General features: G+C 37.4%; 1 pseudogene; it reads left to right on the forward strand.

The window, feature by feature from the left end:
* The first annotated feature begins 144 nt into the window (after positions 1–144).
* LOC135118968 (phosphatidylinositol 4-phosphate 5-kinase type-1 gamma-like) overlaps positions 145–22,805 on the forward strand; it is a 55,766-nt pseudogene continuing 33,105 nt past the window's right edge.

The following is a 22,805-nucleotide window of genomic DNA, read 5'->3' on the forward strand; positions in this document are numbered from 1 at the left end:
TCTGCATTGGCAAATGCAGTATCACATAAATATGCGAAAAACATTACACCTATACAAGTATTTTTATATCAAATCTTGATTTGCTGTGTGTGCCAATAGGTGCCGATAATAACCCTATCCACCCACTTAATTCTATTGTCTATACACAAAATATTTTAATTTTTAATTTGCAACCCAGTTACTATGAGTGGTCGTGTCAGACGGATGCTTCGGGCGAGCATTTTCGCGTAAACTAATTGATTTCTTCTAATTAAATTATAGTGAATCATTGTGTTAGCGATGCAAGTGTGATGTGAGCCATGCAAATTAATATTGTGCAAACATTTAACCGAGAGACGTTAAAATAGGGGATGTAAAAGAAAAAATAAAAATGGCTTCAGGAGATTCTGATCATATAGAAGTTATGGACACTTCAGCAGCTGAAAAGTCTGATAACGCGACTGGACCTTCGGGCGCGGACGAAGATGGTAGTGCATTTCTAAATCTAATAATACAACGCATTCCATTGTTGTAATCCCATTGTAACAAGATAATAGCGTAGTCAACGGTGACGATTTTCACAAAGCTGATCGGCCCATTTTTCTTCTTTGCAGACCGAGACAAGAGTTCAATCGCCGAGAAAAATGCACCGTACGACGTAAGTGATGCATTTATTTGTTATTATAGTGACAATTTCATTCATAAACGCGTGAAAACTTGGAAATATTGTGGAGAAAGTGCTGTGGAGAGTGGCTAAATGACTACTAGTAATTAACATGCAAGATTCATTAACAATTACTTGGTGAGAAACTGCAAACTATTACAATTGTGCTTACAATATAATTATCGGAACGCGTAGACGCAAATTCTTCACATTAACGCGCGTAATTTTAATTAAAAATACCATTAGTGAGAATGAAAACACCAGTTTCTTAAAACAGTGTCATGTCGAAATTTCGATCAAAATGTGTCAAGCAGTTTTGGGTTGTGTCACCAGACATATGTTTTGATTGTAACATAATTAAGATAAGGTGTGTTACATCATAGAGGTATTTTGTTTTAATCTTTTTACCATAAACAATCACACAGATATGTATTTTTTCATATCTGGCTTCAAATATTTATTTTAGCTAGTCAGAGGCCCTTTCTACCCTTTTGAGATAAATTACTAAGAAACAGTATTCATTAGAAATAATTAGATAGACTAAAACAATACAAAATATTGGTTTAAATGTTAGAAGTAAATAACTTGGTAATATAAAATTACTGACCTACATTATGCCAAACTTTGACTCCCATAATCTACCTGTTATCTTAAAGTTGCCACTTAAAATTTTCTCATAACTATGTATTTAAAGTACTCACTTTTATATACACATTTAAATAAATAAATAAAAAAACTGTCTCCTAAAAACCATAGCTTCCTCAACTTAACAATGTTTTTATATTGACACTTGAAATATTAAACAATGGCTTGATCAATTGTTTTTCAAAGTCAAAGTCAAAATCATTTATTAAAGTAGGCTAATACCAGGCCTCCGTCACTCCATGTACTTGCGCGCTATAAGTGCCTACCGCCCAGCCGAGCGGTCTCGGTCCGCCGGCGGATCAAATTCAGTTGCGGTTTTCACAAGCGAAGCGCGCGCACGCCGTTCAATTTTTAACCGACTTCTAATAGTGCTGTTCGTTCGTACGCGCATTACGATGCCGTGTGGTGCCTTATGTGCTGTAAATATTTTTTTATTTTACCTACACACTGATGTATATAATTATGTTTTATCTAGGTTTCTTCTACAGTCAGCACCAATAGGTATATAAAACAAAACAAACTTACAAAAATAATAAAACAAACTTTAAAAAAAGAGAACCGACTTCAAAACACTAAACCGTAAGAAATAATTTATTTTTGATGTCGGTGCTTTTCGATTCGTAATTACCAGCACCGATTCGTTAGCACCAACATAATTACCAGCTGTTAGCACCAACATAAAAAACAAATTATTTCTTACGGCTTTGTGCCTTATTTGAAGTCGGTTCTCTTTTTAAGGCTTTTCATTTCTAGTGAACATATCCGAAGATCATCATCAAACTAAGAAGTATTATACTTATTTTAAAACGTTCTCCTAAATGTAACAAATCCTTTTCTGAAAATCGCATCGATATCGGTTTAGCCAAACGCGAGATTATCGCGCACAAACATACATACCTACAAACCATACAAGTCAAACTTCTCAGTTTGGCCTGTACCTATGTCTAATCACCTCCTTTTTTTTTAAGTTGGTTAAATATTTTATAAATGATAAAATTTTTAACTGCCACATAAAAGTCAGAACATATTCACAGTTCTCAATAACATAGATAAAAAGTTATGTTAATTTAATTTTACCGAAGAGGCAGCCCTGCGATTACTGTGGAATCGCGCGGTGCGAAGCAATCACTGCTGTACGCTTGAGCATTTAGGCGCATTTTAGCATACAGTGGTTGTTGACGCGAAGGAGTAGGCAATTATCGTAATAGGTATTGGAAGTTTTCTACTGAGTGAAGTATCTGTAGTAATCTGTGCTAATACGATTAGCACTTTTAACGTCAAAATTATAAAATGACAGCACCGCCAAAACGCCCCCTTTCACCACTTCCTAGTGTTATGGCTGGAAAGAAGAAGCGGTGAAGAACAAACTTCCCAGCAACACAGCTAGGAATTTAGGTTTATTTGTCTAACTCTAAAATGATGGCTTAATACATACAGAAATATTATAAGCCTTTTAGGTAAAATTACAAGTAATCAAAAAATAAAGAATGTCATAAAACAGTTTAACCATCTGTGTTTTATGCTATCAAATATTTACAATCGACAAATCGTTATCAGAAGTTTTGGCTTAAAATAACTTCCAAAGGCTAATCTTATTGAATGTTAAATAGTTATTTATAGATTGTAATCTAAATAATTTTTCACTTAATTTCTATTTTGTTCAAATCTTCTCTTTCATATCAGTTTTGTGAATGTGTATGACTGATAGATATTTTAAAGCACTACAATTTTTCCCCATTCTTCGGTAGGGCACATATTAATTCCTGTGCCATAATAAAATATAGCTAAAGACACACTGAAACAGGCTATCTATCAGTTAAATAATTTTCAAATTCAGTTCAGCAGTTCCAAACATTCTTCTTCCTCCATCCTCCTTCCCCAATTTTATTTGGGGTCGGCGCAATATGTCATTTCCTTCCATTTTCCCCTGTCACTCGTCATACTGGCACTCACTCTTCTTTCAGGCAGCAGTTCCAAACATTACTGCTTACAAAACTTACTCATAAACTTGAATAGAAGTATAAACTACAGAAAAGTAGGTTAGATTATAATAAGTGTTTCTACTCTAGTCAATAGCCATTAAAAAAAGAATTGGCAAATTAGATCAGAGATAATAATATTAATATCATGTTATCTAAACAGATTATTTCATAATTGATATGACTCAGTTTCAAGTGTGAGGAATTTTCACATCTTGATTAATCTTTATAGTAGTAATTATAAGTGATGTCATAAATAACTTTAGGTTTTGATTACCTATCTACTGTATAATTTATTGCTTTTTCTAGTATTTTTTTCTGATCTATTAGAATTTTTACTGGACTGAGTTTTACTATATTTATTACTGTACTGACCTGCTCTGGTATATTTTCTCATTTATTTATTTATTTTCATTTATATATGTATTTATTTATTTTCATTGAGGTGAAACATAATCAGATGATCAATTAGGGTGTTAGTCCCTTCTTGATTAAAGCCATTACATTCCTTGTTGCCTTTGCTCTTTGTGTTATTTAATCCATTATTTACCATCCGCCTTGTATAATTAATGAATAAATAACAAACTTAAAAACAAAGTAGTGAGTCAGAAACAAAGTAAACCATTCAGGGTACTGCAATGTACATATAGAACCAAAAATACCCAAAAATATCCATGGTTAAACAGTACATAAGTATCCAAATTGTCCATGGGTTTCAACCCATCCATTATTTTGACTTTCACTCAACATGGTAACTATCATACTGGTACTCATTAAAGGCAAGTTTCTGCATCGGTTTTGTGTGACACAATATTTTTATGTAATGATAATAAGCTGGTTGAAATACCATATGATGCAAAGTTCATATAGACATGATGTTACATTAAGTGTGGTTTGGCGGTTTTCTCTCTGCATATGTCATAACTAGCTATTCCTGAGATTTTACCCACGACCGGGAGAACTACTTCCGGCAACCGGGTAATAAGCCCGCCTTTCTCTGACTCTAGATTATCTGTGTACTAAATTGGTTAGACAGAAAGAGTTTCGCATTTTACAATATTAGTAAGGATGATGAATAGGGTTACCATATCTAAAATCGACCATCCAAGGCAAGAAACTCGAAATCCCCAGATTTGTGTCCGACTCAGATTTTTCAGTTTTTATTCAACTAGCTACGGAGGGGCGTTTTGGGGTGGCTCGCATTACTTGAAAACTTTAAAATCCGGACTTTCGGACCTTCTCAAGTGGAAATAAATCGGAAAACCCGGACATAATGATAAGGACTCCAAAATTCTTCGACTCTAAAATCCAAATGGCTAAAGAAGAAACTCGTATCGCTTTTAGTCAGTTAGTCTGACTTGTATGAGTTCCTCCCGCGTTCCAAGAAGGAGTAATATGATGTTCTATAGCATTACAAACTTAATTAAGAACACTACCGACTAATGCACCTTTCAATCAAAACAGAAATGGTTCTTTCGTTCGGGAGTTCAGGACATATGCACACATTGACACGTCAAACTTACAACACCCCGCCGTTTTGAAGGGGTTGAAAAGAATAGGAGATAATTTCCATATCGGTTCATTATTTTTGGAGTCTTTAGGGTACAAACAACCACAAAAATTTTTCCTCTTTATTATATTATATTATAGAAGAATCGATGACTTGCTATTTAGACACCAAAAAAACGGCCAAAAGCAAACACCCATAAAGGCATAATGAGACAGACCAAGGCGTCTACAAAACAGCCTAAGAAATCAGTATTCAGCCTTTAACAAACATTGTCTATGGGGAAAAAGCGATACAAAGCTGGCATGTGGCCAGTAGCATAAACTACCGTCCCATGGAGAACTAAATGACTAGCGGAGATGTCATAACAGAAAATCTCCTAAGAAAGTAGCGCGACAACATGCGGGTGTTCGGGGGTCGAGCAACGTACATTAGGTACTAGCTTTTGGACACGACCATTTTGTAATACCAGAAAATCGTTGTCAGATGTCTCAATGAATTGCTGCGAGGAGAGGGCTGCGGGATTGTTCGAAAGAGTTACCGCGGCCCTGGTACATAAAAGGCCTACGACGGAACACGACGGTTTTAGTCAGTAAGAGTCTGACTCCTTCACCGCTGCTAACCCACAGCGGGAGGGGTCATTTGATGATTATTGACGTCGTTAAAAACGAACGCTTCGTTAGTTCACTCGTAACTGACAACTTTGGTCATGCCCGCCGTAGGGATTTGACCTAGAAGAAAGCACCTGACCTACCTGCATCATGGCATATCCGCTCATTTTTCCTTACTCCGTGTACCGTCCCCATTGTTGCTGCGTGAATATATATATCTTGTGTCGTCTTCTTCTTTATGGTTTTATGTGAAACAGGTACTTGGTAAATGAGGCCGAAGTTCCCTTCCTGTGGGTTTTGTAAAGTTCTGGGGAATTAGCAGGAGTAGGTAGGTTGATATTTTGAAACATTAATAAAAAAGGCTATGTATATGTGTACTGATATTATAAAGCTGAGGCGTTTGTTTGTCTGAATGCGCTTATCCCAGGAGCTACTGGACGGATTTGAAAAAAACTTCAGTGTTGCATAGACCATTTATCAATGTAGGCTAAGGGTAGGGGTTACATTTCATCGAAATCGGCTCTGTTTTTAAAGTTATTAGCAATATTTGGTCTTTATAAAGCCCAAACAACTTTTACTATGAATTTGCAAGTTCTAGCAAAGTAAACAGTTGTTTTAATAAAACGGACGTTTATGTTGTCGATGAACTTGGGCCTAAATGACAACTTTTTGTTTTATTCGAAGTAACAGCTTACTTAACAATACAAGGACTAACAGTAAAAACCTCTTTACATGAATACCTACTTATCCTTCACTCAATGTGGGAAATGACCTTACAGCATAGACTGAGCTCCATTGTGATTTCTCAATGACTCAAACGTTATTACTACTCCTTACTTATGTTATGAATTCCTAAGTTACTGTATCTCTGTTACGCGTTTGTAGAAAAACTAGCTTCCGCCCGCGGCTTCGCCCGCGTCGTGTTCGGTTATATCGCGTCCCCAAGAGAACTCTTCAAAAGTCCGGGATAAAACTATCCTAAGTTCTTTCTCAAGGTCAACTCTATATCTGTACCAAATTTTATTAAAATCAGTATTAGTGGTTTAGACGTGAAAGCGTAACAGACAGAGCTACTTTCGCATTTATAATATTAGTAGGGATCGGCAGAAGCTATTTAGATGGCATTTGGCTCGACTTCTTATCGAGTGAGCTGCAGGTTTAATCACCTAACAAGCCCTAGTGTCAGAGTTTCCTCAAATCCGCTTGTAAGCCTCTGATATGGATTTTAATAAGACTCATTTGCTTAGTCTTTGACAAACTATGATGGGGTCTGCTTGCAGTCTTACTGGATGCAGCTGAGTACCAGTGTTTTACACGGAGCGCCTGCCTATCTGACCTACAGACTCAACCCGGGCAATCTCCCTCACCATTATGTACAGAACGTACTAATCGTACAAGCTACTGGTTCGATTTGAAAAATATTTTCAATGTTAGGTAGGTATGTCATTTATCGAGGAAGGCTATAGGCTACTTTTATCCGGGTTCGTGGAGATTTTCCCATGGGACGCCGGTAAAACCGCTGACAGAAGCTGGTAAACAATATAACTTTAACTTAAAACCTACGTATCGAAAAACAGGCCCTTATATAACAGGCAGAACCACAGGAAACAAACACTACTTAACTGTCTACGTCTAGAAATGCTGACTATCTATTGGACCAGACAGTCGTAATATCTCTTAGCCAACTCTAAGATATTATATCATTGTTGGTATACGAATTTATGGATACAGTTTTGGCAAAAGTAGGATATAGGATGTACTTACACGGAGTAAGGATAGAGCGGAGATGCTATAATGCAGGTAGGTCAGGCGCCTTCTTCTAGGTCAGAAACGTATGTTGGGCATGACCAAAATGATCAGCTACGAGTGACTAACGAGAGTTCTTTGATACATCTATCAACGATTTTGTCATTACAAAAAGGCTCGGGTCCAAAGAAGGCAACTAAGGGGAGACAGTTATGTTCCTCGTTCCCTGAACACCCGCATTTTGGCGCGCTGCTTTCTTAAACCACCGACTCGCATTGAGCAAGCGTAGTGATTAATGCTCAATCCTTCTCCGTGTGAGAGGAGGCCGCAGCACAGCAGTGGGACGATAAAAGGCTGTAACAGTAACTTTCTTAGCAGATTTTCCGTTATGGCACCTCCGCTAGTTTTCTTCTCTATGGCTAAGACCTAAAAGCTTATTCTAGTTACTATTATGACGAGGTTATTATGTAAAGTAAACCCTTTTAGGAGAGATAGGTCGTTTCCTAGACTTTCCCAAATTTTGGACCAAATATGTTACTTTGGCATATGTCTGTCAGGGTAATATAATGTGGTCCATTTGGTAAATTAATTCATTAAGATTATACTAGGTTTTGTCCGTAGTGTCTCTTGTTTATATCGAAGATTTTAGCATCAGTCCATATGATACAGTCTCAAATGAATCTCTATGAAGCGTAAGGCCGCTGCCTCGAATTTTGCGGGCAGCGGGCGGCAGCGGCGGCGGCGCGGGCGGTCACCGTTTTGTATGGAGCTCACCGCTCGTTGCCGCCCCGCGCCGCTGTATTCGAGGGCCGGTCCATTTGATTATACGCGTAAGATCCTGCCGCTGCGCCGCCGCCGCTGCCGCCCCGCTGCCCGCAAAATTCGAGGCAGCGGCCTTAGGCAGTTCTCACCTAACTCTATTCCTTCTGGGGTCCTTTGTGTACCGAGGCCGCGGTAATTCTTTCGAACAATCCCCAGTCCCAGGTACTCTCTAGCAGGCCTGCTTGCTTAGTAATAAATCTTCTAATTAACATTCTCCTCAAACGATATCCTAAACTAGATAGCACAAAATATATGAAAATGTATGAAATTGAACCGTTTGTGTCATTAGCAATACGTCTAAACCCATAATTGTTTGGGGCCGTTGACCTTACCAATTTAGGTGGTTCGGTCGTGTCACAATGGAGACAGAAATACAACTGAATATTATATGTAGTGATAAAATAAAAATAAACGAAATATTCAAGCATCGTCGCTCCTTGTAAAACAATACCTAGCAGCATCCGGTTAGACTGAAAACAGACCTTAACATGATTATGAAAAGGCTCGGGAGATGATGATTCAAGCATATTGGTTTTCTTTTCTTTCTTTCTTTCTATGTACCAAGTAGATCGTTCCTGTAGTTTTGCGTGAGCAGACGAGCCTTAAGCTAAGTAACCAGTCTTGCAAAGAGGTATCAGGTTGCCTAGGTAGGAAGGGTTGAGGAGGTTAGAAAGGTCAGATACGCAGTCGCTCCATGTGGCACACTGGTACTCAGCTGCATGCTATGAGATTGGAAGACGACCGCAAAATAGTTGGGGAAAAGCTAAACAGATGATGAGTTTTGGAGTGAAAGCCAGCCAGATATACGGAGTAACTTTCGTATTTATTTGTACAATATTAAGTAAGGATATATTTATTCTGGATCTTCTGAACGACCTCTTAATACGGTGTCGGCTAACGCGACCATTGTGGGTGTTGGCTATAAATAACTAAAAGTAGGTGAAAGAAAGGTAGGGAGACAGTCAAGATTGCCAACTTGGGTTCTGGTGCGGCTTCAGAAAACTCTTATATTATATCTGTCCCAATATTTTATCTATCTGTTATGTCGAAATTCTATCTCTACAATAATATACCTAATATATAATGTCGGGACACCTTTTCACACACGGTCGGTTAGACCCATGGTAAGTTATTAATTAACTTGTGTTATGGGTGCTAACACAACTGATAAACTACATATAGCTACATATATACATATTGTAACACCCAGACCACGACCAACAAGCATGCTCATCACACAAATGTCGTCTGAACCGGGAATCGAAACCGGGACCTCAGGTTCGGCAGTCCGGCATGGTGACCATTGCGCCATCGGGGTCGTCGAAAGCTCTAGTAAGCCAGTCCATAGATAGAATATTGGTGACTCGTAGGAAATAATTGCTTTCCGCAGTTTCAGTTATCAGAATCATGTATAAACTACGTCATGATATTGGATTGTTGTCAGATTTCGTCATATTGGTTGTGAACTTTCAGAATCATATTATTGTCCTTGAATGTTGTTGCTTTTATTATCTTACTAGGTGTTCCCCGCCGTTCAATAGGGCATCAAGGGTAGAAAGAAGCATATTAGAGCCTTCCTCGATAAATGGTCTATCTAAATATGAAGTAAGGTAGTCATGTTTTGGCAACCTTCTTACAACAATCCTGCATTCTTCAGCTTTATAAACTTCTAGATACCTACCTTTGCAAGCCATCACAGACTGTCCTACTAAAGCAATGATAAGGTCACTGACTGCCTTAAAAATAAGGGCTATTCGCAAAACCCCCAAGTCTACCAAAACCCCATTGGCAATAATATCATACTTCACACTAATTTCTTCCCGTTTATTGATCTGTCTATCTATTTTTAAATCTATAATTTTCTCAAGAGATAAGTACTTATAATTGCCACAGATTTCGTAAGAAATAGATCTATTTTTTAAACGGTTTTATTTAGCTTACCCTGTTTGTTTTATTATTTATTCTTGGGTCAAATTTAGTAATTCAAATTTAAGTACCTTGCTGTTGTCAGATTGATCTGAAATTTGGTACACACCTTTAATTCCGATGACAATACAATATACTAATATCAATAACATTGTAAATCCAAGATGGCCGCCGGTACAAAATGGCGGATTACATATTTTTCCATAACCCCTCAATATGGGTATCAAATGAAAGGGCTACTCAAGTAGAATACTGTCAGCAACCCCAGCGGGCCCAACAGGGCCAAGGCCTGCCTGGGCTGCGGGATTGTCCTGGTACATAAAAGGCCTACGACGAAACACAACGGTTTTAGTCAGTAAGAGTCTGGCATTCCCTCACCGCTGCTGACCCATATATAGAATGAGGAATATTCGGTAGGCATTTTCATTAAATACTAAAACTAGAAAATAAAAATCGGTAAAAACTTTTAAGTTAAACGGTTTTATCTTATGTGCACTGAAAACTAGAAAATAAAAAACTGTTACTTACCTATAAACCTACGTAGGTGGTCCCGGTCATATTAGACTAAAATAAAACGTGGGGCCCTCTGAAATCCTACCTATGGCAAAGCATATCTTTATACTTTGGTAGATCGTGAGCTCGGCGTTCGCTGATGAAGCCGCTACGGCTGATTATTGATTGTCAAAATCTCCAGTTACGATTATAGTAAGTAGAAATCCACACCTATTACACCTCTAGAAGAAAGCATTACAGCAATAGTTAGGTAATGGGCCCCACGTTTTTATTTTAGTCTAGTATGACCGGGACCACCTACGTAGGTTTATAGGTAAGTAACAGTTTTTTATTTTCTAGTTTTCAGTGCACATAAGATAAAACCGTTTAACTTAAAAGTTTTTTTAACTTTTCCTCCATTGAGTGTGGTTGATGAATGAAGTGGCATGAATAATTATTTATAGGATGTATTTATTGATTCATTGGGGTTTTAATTGATGATCAGCAGTTTCTTGCGATTTCTCCCGCATCCCGGAACTTCTCATACCCGGATAAAATCTAGACTATATCACGCGGGGATAGTGTAGCTTCCCAAATCGGTTTAGTAATTTCGAGCCATTACAAACATAATATGATTCCCGTATATAATATTACTTTAAATAGACATAGAGGTACATCCCTATCTCACCTGATGGTAAGCAAAACCACGAAAGCTAGAAGTGATCTTTTCACTGTTAACTTATTCCTATTTAAAGACGAAGCTATTTCCAAATAGAAAAAATTTAAACCCAAATTTCTTCTTCTTAGCGTTTATCCCATCTTCTTCCACTTCGCTCTATCCAGGACATCTTCCTCTTCGAGCTCGCAGATTTCCATGTCTTTCTTTACGACACTCAACCACCGCAGTTTTGGCCTGCCTCTGCGCCTTTGACCGGGTATATCGAGATTTAAGTGTCGCATTGCCGATTACACCCTTCCCAAATTATATCTGTTTAAAATATAAAATCACTTAAAGTCAACAAGAATTCTTCAGTTTTACTATAGATAAGATCGTCTCTTTTTATCAGAATAACAAGATGTTACGTAATGTCTAAAGGCGTTAGTCATACTTGCCGTCGTTTGTTTGTACGGATGCTACCTGACATTTATTTATGTAGCCAAGAAAACAATTCTGAACTTTGATTTCCGGGAAAATCTTGTGAAGAAATCTTCTTTCTTTACTTTTAAGTGAGATGTGTTTAGATGGGTTTTGGTAGCTTCTCGTGGCTAAGTAACAGCCGCATGGGACGACTGATTATAAAGTTAAGCAACGCTTGGCGCGTTCGATCCGTGGATGGGTGACTATCTTGTCATGCTGTTAAATTGGTGGGTCCCGGCATTCATTTTACCATATTTGACAGTCGTTAGGGGAAAAGCCAGATAGACTGATACCCAGTTTTACTAAGTTGCGGGTATCGGGTTGCCCGGGTAACTGGGTTGAGGAGGTCAGATAAGCGGTCGTTCTATGTAAAATACTCTTACTCAGCTGCATCAGGTTAGACTGGAAGGCAAGCTTCAAAAGTTAGACATATGATAATTACATACATATTGGTTTTGAAAATAAATAGTGACTGTATAGTCAGGTGCCAAAACCAACACCAAAAAAACTAGATATCTAAAAGAAACGTCGAAGATATTTAGGGGAATACCAGTTATGTAAAAACGTAGTTGATAATGAATTCAGCACCTAATTAATGTTATCAAGCCACGCAACTCTTTCTCTACTACAAAACTTGTTCATTCAAGTGATAAGACATTATTTTTACATAATTATATATATCTTTGTGCTAATGGGTTATTTAAATCCTGCACGTGGTGTATGAATTAATTTGTAGTATGTATTTTAGTAAAATTATTATCTGACTCCCACAAATCTTTAAGAAGAATCTATGTATGTACGTACTTCATTACTATATCATCACTGCATAGTATAAAACAAAGTCGCTTTCTCTGTCCCCTATGTTCTTATGTATGCTTAAATCTTTAAACCTATGACAGATTTATAGAGTGATTGAAGAGGAAGATCTAGTTAGCGACCCGCCCTGGCTTCGTACGGGTGCAATTTAGTATTAATTAGCATTGCACCCGTGCGAAGCCGGGACGGGTCGGTAGCACCCGGTATAAAACTACGTCTTCCACCGTGCCTGTGTTCACGATAAACTTGAAATCTCCTGCACAGAATCCCATTGATTTTTCAGGAATAGATCATGGTAAAAAGGTACACAATTTTTTCCAGGTTCTTTAAGCTACTTACTACAGACAAACGTTTACGATTTCTTGAAAGTCTTATTAATAATGGCGTCCACGGCCGATTTCGGCCACGGCAGCTGTTCTCATTTAAGGAGATCAGCCAGCTGCGCAGGACATATTATAGTGCACGAGCATTTGCACAGACACAGGTGCACTCCTATTCCTTCACTCTCATAACCCGATGGGACGGCAATCCGACACGACCGGAAAGAGATCAGGCGCATTAAACACATTAGTCAGCCGACAAGATGATTTTTCTCCAGTAGAACGATACACGGACAATATTCAATCGCTTCTGTTATTCACACCACACAATCGATCTAAATAATCTTCTTTATCCATGGTTTACCATTCCCATTGTCACAGAATAAATTCTTATAGTCTATATTTCCTTTCAGCCGGCCGTTGGCCCTCAGGGCTATCAGCAAGGTGCACAAATCAGACAGGAAAATCGGCCATCGACGAGTCGGCGAAGGTGGTGAGATCACCTACAAGAAAATCCAATCATCGCAGATTATGGGATCTATACAGCTTGGTAAGTCTATTATATGATTTCTGTGCAGAATAGACCGTGTCTGTGCACAATGGACCGCGTTTGTGCACAATAGGTTGTTTTATGCACAATACCGTTTGTGCATGTATCATGTTATTTAACTTTTATCGCAAATAGCTATCATTACAGGTACCTACATAATTTTCCAATGCGGTAGCGTGTGATTTGTTGAGTAACTGTTTTCTGCTACTGAAAGAATAAATAAGTAAATACCGACTGCTTATTTCGGCTCTTGTTACTTGGGAATTGTAACAATAATTAGCGAAATAGAAGTAGGCCATTAATTTCTCAAGAGTATACTTCAAATTAATAAACGGAACGTGCAAAATAGGTTATGTAAGTTTCTCCCACATTAGGCTTCTGGCACACTACGCTAAATCTATTTTTCTTTATTTATTTATTTATTTAACAATTTATGTACACACACACAGAATACAGAGAAGAAGAAAAATAGAAAAGATAGTACATGAAATGAAATGAAATGAAATGAAATGAAATGAAATGAAATGAAATGAAATGAAATGAAATGAAATTGTTTATTTTGCAAGTTGGACATTACATCACTTTTACACGTCATTTTAAGAACGCTGAGGCCGGCATTTCCTAACTGACTGATCCCTGAGAAGAAACGCCGAAACAAACTCAAGGGTCATAGTCTCCTTTAAAGTCCAAACATGTTATTAATGAAATAATTATGTGTGAGTGTCACCATGTACGCGGTCTGGAATGGCCTTTGAGGAAAGAGCCACATCAGGCTGGAGCTGACCAGTCCCAACAGACGGCACGCATGCATCAGTCGTCGTAGCTCAACCATATCTTAGGGAGCTCAACGACCTGTCACACGACGATACCAGATCTGCAGAACATTTGCGTAGGCCATTCAAAAATACTCAAACCCGCCAGACAGTATTTATGTTATAAGAATATATAATGTTGCTCGCATACACGATACTCACATTTACAATAATAATAATAAATTAAAAAAAAAATATACAATTATAACATATAAATGTCAATAAAAAGAATGTCATTAATAAAATGTTATCTGATGATAATAATATTTAAATGTCAAAAGTAACAATTCACAGGCATTTAAAAAGATATCACTCACTAAGCGAGCAGCTCATTCCCAAGCTTCTTTATCATTTAAATAATCAGATATTTTGTAATATCCTTTTTTCAAAAGTTTGGATTTTATATGATTTTTAAATTTCCTGATAGGTAAGTCACGAACCGCTTTGGGAAGTTTATTGTAAAAGCGTATACATTGACCCATGAACGAGTTGCTTACTCTGTGGAGGCGAGTAGCATGTACAGCAAGATTATGTTTATTCCTAGTATTTATGCTATGAACATCAGACATTTGAACAAAGTCAGATATGTTTTACGAACGTACATTAAATTTTCAAAAATGTATTGAGAGGCAACAGTCAGAATGTTTATTTCTTTGAATTTCTCTCTGAGAGAAACTTTTGGACCCAGATTATAAATGGCTCGAACAGCTCTTTTCTGTAAAATAAATATAGTTTCAACATCCGCACAGTTTCCCAAAGGAGAATCCCATACGTCATTGAACTATGAAAGTAACTAAAATAAACTATTCTGGCTGTGTCCACATCGGTGATAAGTCGGATCTTTTTAATAGCATAGGCGGCTGAACTAAGCCTTCCTGACAATTTAACTATATGTGGGCCCCATTGAGTTTGGAATCAACGGTCAAACCAAGAAATACCGTTGACTCAACAGGCTTCAACTCTACTCCATTTAGTTTTACATTGGTGTGTAACTGCCTTACGTTAGGCGTTGAGAATTTAATTAACTTCGTTTTAGATTCATTTAAAAGAAGATTATTGACATTAAACCAATGAACAACCTTTGAGAGTGCATTGTTAACTTCGTCAAAATTGTCGAGTTGGCGCTTGATTTTAAAACGAGTGAAGTATCATCGGCAAACAACACAATCTTGTGATTATCCCTTACGTGATAAGGAGGTCATTAATATAAATAAGAAACAAAAGGGCCTAGAATTGAACCCTGTGGAACCCCATGGTGACCGTAGATCCAGAAGACCTCTTACCATTGACATCCACCCTCTGAATTCTACTATGCAAATAAGAAGTCAGAAGGTCAAGAGCCTTGTTTTGATACCATAGTGGTGAAGTTTCCTGATGAGTATATCATGGTGCACGCAATCAAAAGCCTTGGACAAGTCGCAGAAAATACCGAGCGCATCCTGCGAATCCTCCCAGGCCTCGAATATATTTTAAGCAATTCCACGCCCGCATCCGTAGTAGAACGACCCTTGGTAAATCCGAATTGTTTTGTGTGCAACAAGTTGTTTCTATTAAAATGGCTCAACAATTGACGTAATATTAACTTCTCAAAAATTTTACTCAAAGTGGGTAAAATTGAAATAGGCCGAAAATTTGATGGATCGGTTGTACTACCAGATTTAAACAATGGAATTACTTTACTAAGTTTCATCAAGTCAGGAAAACACCTGATGCAACACAAGAGTTGAACACAGTTGCTAAATAAGGTGAAATTATTTCAATTATCGATGAGATTATCTGAACTGACAATCCCCAAAGGTCAGCAGTCTTTTTTACATCGAGATCTTTAAACGCTTGAATAATATCCTTAGAGCTGACAACCGTGAATTCAAAACCTTTGTCACATTCCGCAATACAATTTTTAATATTGTAAGAGCCGAACTGGAAGATGCCATCAGAGTTCTGGTTGTTAAAATAGGGATATTGGTGAAAAAATTTTCAAACTCAGATGCTACCTCCGAGTCTGACTTAATGTCTACATTGTTTATTTTTAAGTGAAAGTCTCGATTCCGTACAGTGGATCGGCCTATTTCTGAATTAATTATATTCCAGGTGGTTTTTATTTTATTTCCAGAAGCTTTTATTTTCTGTTTTATGTGTACTGATTTTGCGGAGGTACAGGCTCGTTTAAATATTTTTGAATAGTTTTTAACGTACTGTTTAAATGTTTCATCTTGATTGAATGATCTTTCATAGTATAATTCAAACAACTTCTGTCTACTTTTGTAAATACCCGGCGTTGCCCAATCACTAAATGTTGCCTGATCACAAACAGATATGGACTTAGTAGTAAAAACTTTTTTAAATTCACAATTAATTAAGTTGAATAAAAGGCTGTAAGCTTGATCAGGATTATCATGATAGGGCAATTCAGGCAGTTTTTCAAACAAGTTATTTTTAAATTGTTCCAAGCGATGTTTGTTTACAGGAATAAAACTTACATTTTTTCTCAGAGCTCTGTTAGTTTTCATAGGAAAAATAACTAATTGACCAGAGTGATCAGAATCCAACACATTTAAAATTTGTTTATTTAAAGGTTTTAAGTTTGTGAAAATGTTGTCTATACATGTAGCACTAGTGCTAGTTATTCTAGTTGGCTCGAGAAATGTACTGTACAAGTTGTATGATTTAAATAGAGTTATAAAATTATTAACAATAGCAGTATTTTCCAGTATATTAATATTAAAGTCTCCACAGACGACAACTGTTTTATTATTATTAGAAATTTTGAATAATACACCTTCCAGATGCTTCTCAAAATTGTATATGTTGCACATGGGGCCTGTATACACTCATTACAATGAACTGCTCAAGCTCAACGCATGATATCTCAATTACTCGCTCAACAGAAAGGTTCACAATATCCTTCCGTTCTTTGAATTTAATGGTATTGCGAAGAATTATTAGAGAACCACCACGTATTATATTTACTCTGCTGTACGAGCTGCCTACACAATGGTTCTTGAAGCTAAACATGAACTGATGCTCTTTAAGCCAATGCTCAGTTAAACATAAAATATCTATATTATTACAGTTCATGAACAACTCCAATTCCAATTCTTTACCAATCAAACCTTGAATATTTTGATGGAATATATTCAGATTGTGTTTGTTTCTAGTATTTATACTCAAAGGGTTTGATGGATCAGAAGTGACAACATTTTTTGCGGTATTTAATTGTACATTTGAAGATATAATTGTATTTATGTCACAATCCAAAATAATCGATTGACTATTGCTAGAGATTGGCTCTATTGTCTGGTGGTGGAATTTAAATCACTTGGAACTAATTCCAAGTTCTGTGAAAAATAAAACTAGACTGCTGAAAAGGAGCAGTATCGTTAGCCAAGCATTTGGCTTTGTTATAAATACAATAAAATAGCGATTTTGCTATTTGATCTTTATAAAATTACAAAGATAATAATTATCTTTTGTCATAAAATAATTATTACTAATGAGTACATTAGAGTCAATAAAATTGAATTTTTCATTATACAATGTCATAGTTTGTATTTTAAGATTGCATTTATGTCTATATTTGTTTTCTGTCTGCGACAAGCCCTTGCCATAGGGAAAAGCATACAAAACTATTTTCTCTACGTTTAATTGAGATAAACACTCAAAGTATTTAATGACTGTTTTAATAGTGGCATTTCCTCTTCTCCCAATTATTACAACCAGAGTAGTAGTTGGACAGTAACTACTGCTTAGTATTTTATCTAATATTTGTTCATAAGTAGCCTCAGGCATACAATAGTTTATTACCTGGTCACCTAAATGTTGATGTAATCTGTGACACATGTTTTGTCCAATTTCATCGCTATATATTACTATTTTTGCAATTATTTTTTCCTTTTGTATTAATTTTATTGGTTTTGTGTGTCGAAGGAAGTACTTTTTACAACTATTTAATTTAATACAATGAGAAGATTGGTGAGAACCATCTAACCCTGAACAGCCTGGCAGATCTTGTTCACAACCTGGTGTTCGATTGTTTGTTAATGAATTAAACATTTTCTCATTCTCACTACACAGATCGACCAAGCTGTTCATTGCCAGTATGTACTCACCCATTTCTTTGTGAGGCTTGATATTTGCATGTAACTGCCATCAATGATTCTTGTAAATGGAGAATCCTTGACTGCAGACGCTGCATATCAACCTCATATTCTTTTACTATTATTGAAATTTAATTGCAATTTTTACAACTGTTTAATGATTTGTAGGTTTTGGTGGTACAAAGGCACAGCTTATTTCATTTGAGAATTTTTTGAGAAATCATCAATGACTCCGCTGCAGCGTGCAGCGTGAGGGAGTGTCAGACTCTTATTAACTAAAACCCACCATTTTCCTTCTTCAGCCCTTTATGTACCAGGGCCGCGGTACCGCCAGTTCTCTTCCCAGCAAGAACACATAGGAAGTGGCGAAGGGTGGGCGTTTTGGGGGCTGTCTTATGTAAATTTTGACGTTCAAAAGCTGCTGTTTACTTTTGTTGATTTGATTCAATCCTGAGCCCAGTTATTTTAAAAATATAACTGAAGAACTGGCTCACTTATCCAAACCAAATCGTGTATGTGAAGTTTGCCCATAGGTCGAACTGTTCACCATTATGTCATTTTTTTAATTTCACCTTATACGTAGTGAAAGGGTACTGGTTTGCCCGGGTATCTGTGTTGAGGAAGTCAGATAGGCAGTCGCTTCTTGTGAAGCACTGGTACTCAGCTGCATCCGGTTAGACTGGAAGCCGACCCCAACATAGTTTGGGAAAATGGCTCGGAAGATGATGATGGTCATGACAATAATATTATACAGCTAGCTAAAGTCAAATGATAATGACAAGTGAACATCTGTCATACTCGTCTGCGTTATGTAAATGTTATTTGAATACTAATAGCAATCATTACATATAATATAACTTTGCTTTGCATAGTTTTATTGTGTAACTATTTATGTGTTGACATGGCCATTAGTATTGGACTTTGTGGCTTGGTGATAAGAATAGTTGGTTCCCATGGTTTTGTATGTATCTTGAGAGATCGTCATCATTATTCCCCTGCATTTTTTTGTGGGAAATCATCAATGACCCTCCCGCTGTGGGTGCAGCGTGAGGGAGTGTCAGACTCTTACTGACTAAAACCCATCATGTTTCTTCTTAAGCCCATTGTGTACCAAGGCTGCGGTAACTCGCGCGAACAATTCCGTAGCTCATTCCTCTGCTCTTATCCCTTATGATTTATTTATTTTGGTTGGTCTCTTCTTCCATAAATGCGAAAGTAACTCGTAATGCTAAGTTCTGTTTCCGCGTAGACTGCTGACCCGATTTGCAGAAAGTTCTTCGAAAGAACGTCTGGATGTTGAAATTAGTTTCTTTAGGCAGCATGTGTACTTGAAACGATGGCTAAAAGCTAGTTTGTTACTGTTTCATGGTAGACCATTTTAAAACTACCGTTTTATCCGGATGTTGACAGTCAGATTTGTCTTCTTTTGTTAAATTATTCCAACGGTTTTTCGCTGTACTCGAGATAAAATATTTCATTTTCACACGAGATCGTGGGATTTTACTATGTGAATTAGGTATGATTTCAATTTTTATGAAGATATTTTTGTATAGTCATTAAAAGAAAAAAAACGGAAAATAGCGTAACTGTATAATACACTTTATTTCCTTCACTGTTTTGCAGTCATCGATGTTCAAGATACACTTAGAAAGTATGTATGTACAATTTAGCAAAGTTTCTTAAATACACTTAAATCTGATCTTTTACACTCGTACTTCGAGGTCAAGGCTGTCATTGAATATCCTTGGCAGTCGTCACGGTTAGTCAGAAGCCAGTAAGTCTGACAACCAGTCTTACCTAGGGGTATTCGGTTGCCCGAATAACTGGGTTGAGGAGCTCAGACAGGCAGTCGCTCCTTGTAAAACACTGGTACTCAGCTGCATCCGGTTAGACTGGAAGCCGACCCCAACATAGTTGGGAAAAAGGCTCGGAGGATGATGAGTATGATGACACTCATACTTGAACGACAGGTCCTTCAACCAAGAGATCAAATAAGTATTCATTACTTAGTAAAACTACTTCAAATTATTTGCTCATCCAACCGGATTATCTATATTTTCACACCATATCGTAATGTTCCAGCATTTTCCATGCTTGTGTTACGAAAACAAACACACAGTTTTATGTCGATAAACAACCGTTTGATGGCATTAAACTTTATTTACTGTTGTTGTATCTAGCGTCAATCGGTTCTGATCAAGGGCAGTGCGATTAATACTGAAATATATTGCTTTGTTAATTATGGGTATGTGTAGTGATGTTTTAAAGGGAATTTTATTTAAATTGTTGGTATTGTGTAGGGTATTGTGTGTAAACTGCCTCGTTGGTCTAGTGGTCGCAAGTGCGGCTGCTGAGCACGAGGTCTCGGGTTCGATTCCCGAGTCGGGCCGAAATCGCTTTGTGGGTTTTAGAAGACTTTCACAAAGCAGCCCGGAGCCTGGAAGCTGGTGATTGATTCACCCGTGCATCGGAGAGCACGTAAATGTCGGTCCTGCGCCTGATCTCTCCGGTCGTGTCGGATTACCGTCCCATCGGACTATGAGAGTGAAGGAATAGGAGTGCACTTGTGTCTGCGCAAATGCTCGTGCACTATAATATGTCCTGCGTAGTTGGCTAATCTCCTTACATGAGAACAGCCGCCGTAGCCGATAATCGGCTAGGAGGACATCATTGTGTAGGGATTTTGAAACTGTTCTGGGCAAAACCGTTAAATTATAAAGTTCAATTAGTGTAGCAGATTCTACGTTCTGTACTGTACTTTTGTGTGTGCTATAAAAATTGTCTGGTAGTTCTATATGACTCCAAATAAATTGGAGATAAAATTAGACTAGACATATGTATGAATACCTTTAAAAGTGGGTAATCAAAGATGTCTTCTCCCGCTAAATATGGCCCGTGCAGCGTGAGGGAGTGCCAGACTTTTACTGATTAAAACCCGCCATGTTCCTTCTGGAGCCCTCAGTGTAGGAGGGCCGTTTTAACTCTTTCGAACACTCCCGCGGCTCTAAAAGGTTAGATTTTTTCACTAGCTTGACATAGTAATCAAAATCTTGAATCTTTCATATGAAATATCATCATCTGCCTAACCCTTTCCCAGCTGTGTTGGGGTCACCAGTCTAACCGGATGCAGCTGAATACCTACCAGTGTTTTATAAGGAGCGAACCTTAGACAATATACCAGGCTTAATGATAGGAAAAGTTTGATAGGATTTTATTCCAGGAGATAAATTAACAGCCTGGAAAGTTTATTCAAACCCAACCTTAACACTGGTCTGTAAATAGTTTACACACATAATTTTCCACTACCGTTACTATATATTTGTAAACAAAACCGTAGGATTGCTTGTGTAATGGTTAAATTTAGATTTTGCAGTTAGAAGATGAATGGATAAGGCATTTGGGATTGTTTTAAAACAGGCCGACAGCACATCAACGTACCCCAATCTGTTACATTTTTCAATAGATTTTGAACCTTATAACATAGTGGAAGGTTAATGTTCGATTGGCGATACAGATTAGGTAGCTGCTGGCGTGCTTTCCTAATAATGTGAAGTATATTATAAATACGGAGTATATTTTTGTGTAAAATGCTTGAAAATCCGTCTTTAGTTTTCCAGTTTTTGCTTAAAAGACAGAAGTTTACCGGTATTTCGCCTCTGACTAGATACAGAGGGCACTGATGAAGAGGTTTATGTAATTTGATACCTGTTTCCCCACAGTTTCCCCACTCACTCTCGAGTGTACTACTTCGCGCACCTGGGATGCGTGAGTCAGACTAGACATACCGGATTATCTTACTATCATGATAATATTATCTTGATAGTATTTTAAGATAATACTATGAGTAGGTACTTATAAATAATAGTACTATTCATAAGGTATCTAATCTCTTCAAGTGAGAATTTAAAATCACATCGATGACTCACTTTTAAAATAGGTTAACTTTATGTTTGCGTCTGAAATCGCCAATCCGCCTTGAGTACCTATGCTCACCGTGGTGATTAAGAGAAGGTTCATATTTGACTGAAAATGTGCCGATGGTATCGTAAATGTATGATCGACACACTAACGCATCATCGGTTAGGTGTGAATGCATCATGATCTCCCGAGCCTTTTCCCAACTATGTTGGGGTCGGCTTCCAGTCTAACCGGATGCGGCTGAGTACCAGTGCTTTACAAGGAGCGACTGCCTATCTGACCTCCTCCACCCTGTTACCTGGGCCACGCAATACCCCTTGGTTAGACTGGTGTCAGACTTACTGGCTTCTGACTGCCCATAACTCTGCCAAGGATGTTCAATGACAGCATTGGTTAGGTGTGAATGATTTAATGTTTTATCGTATATTTGTCTGTTTTTGCAACTGATATGCGATGCATGTTCCGTCAAGTACGAACCTTCGCTAATACTCATTCCTTCCCTATATGAGAAGAGGTCACGTATTGCACATGGAAAATTAACAGCCTTACTTATAAAAATCAACAAATCATCTTCTAAGCATGGTTTTATAATTACTACTTAAAGCCTTAAGTAGTGATTAAATTATTTTGACCTATAAACGTTGCTTAAGCATGTCTTAAGTAATGAACAGATAATGACATAAAACATACTAATTTCTCAACACTACCGGAATGTTGGTAGCTTAAAAATATTTGTCATCTAAACGTTGTGTAATGGCAACAATGGCATCCGTAAAATATAAA

This window comes from Helicoverpa armigera, chromosome 27 (assembly GCF_030705265.1).
Source record: "Helicoverpa armigera isolate CAAS_96S chromosome 27, ASM3070526v1, whole genome shotgun sequence".
NCBI lineage: Eukaryota > Metazoa > Arthropoda > Insecta > Lepidoptera > Noctuidae > Helicoverpa > Helicoverpa armigera.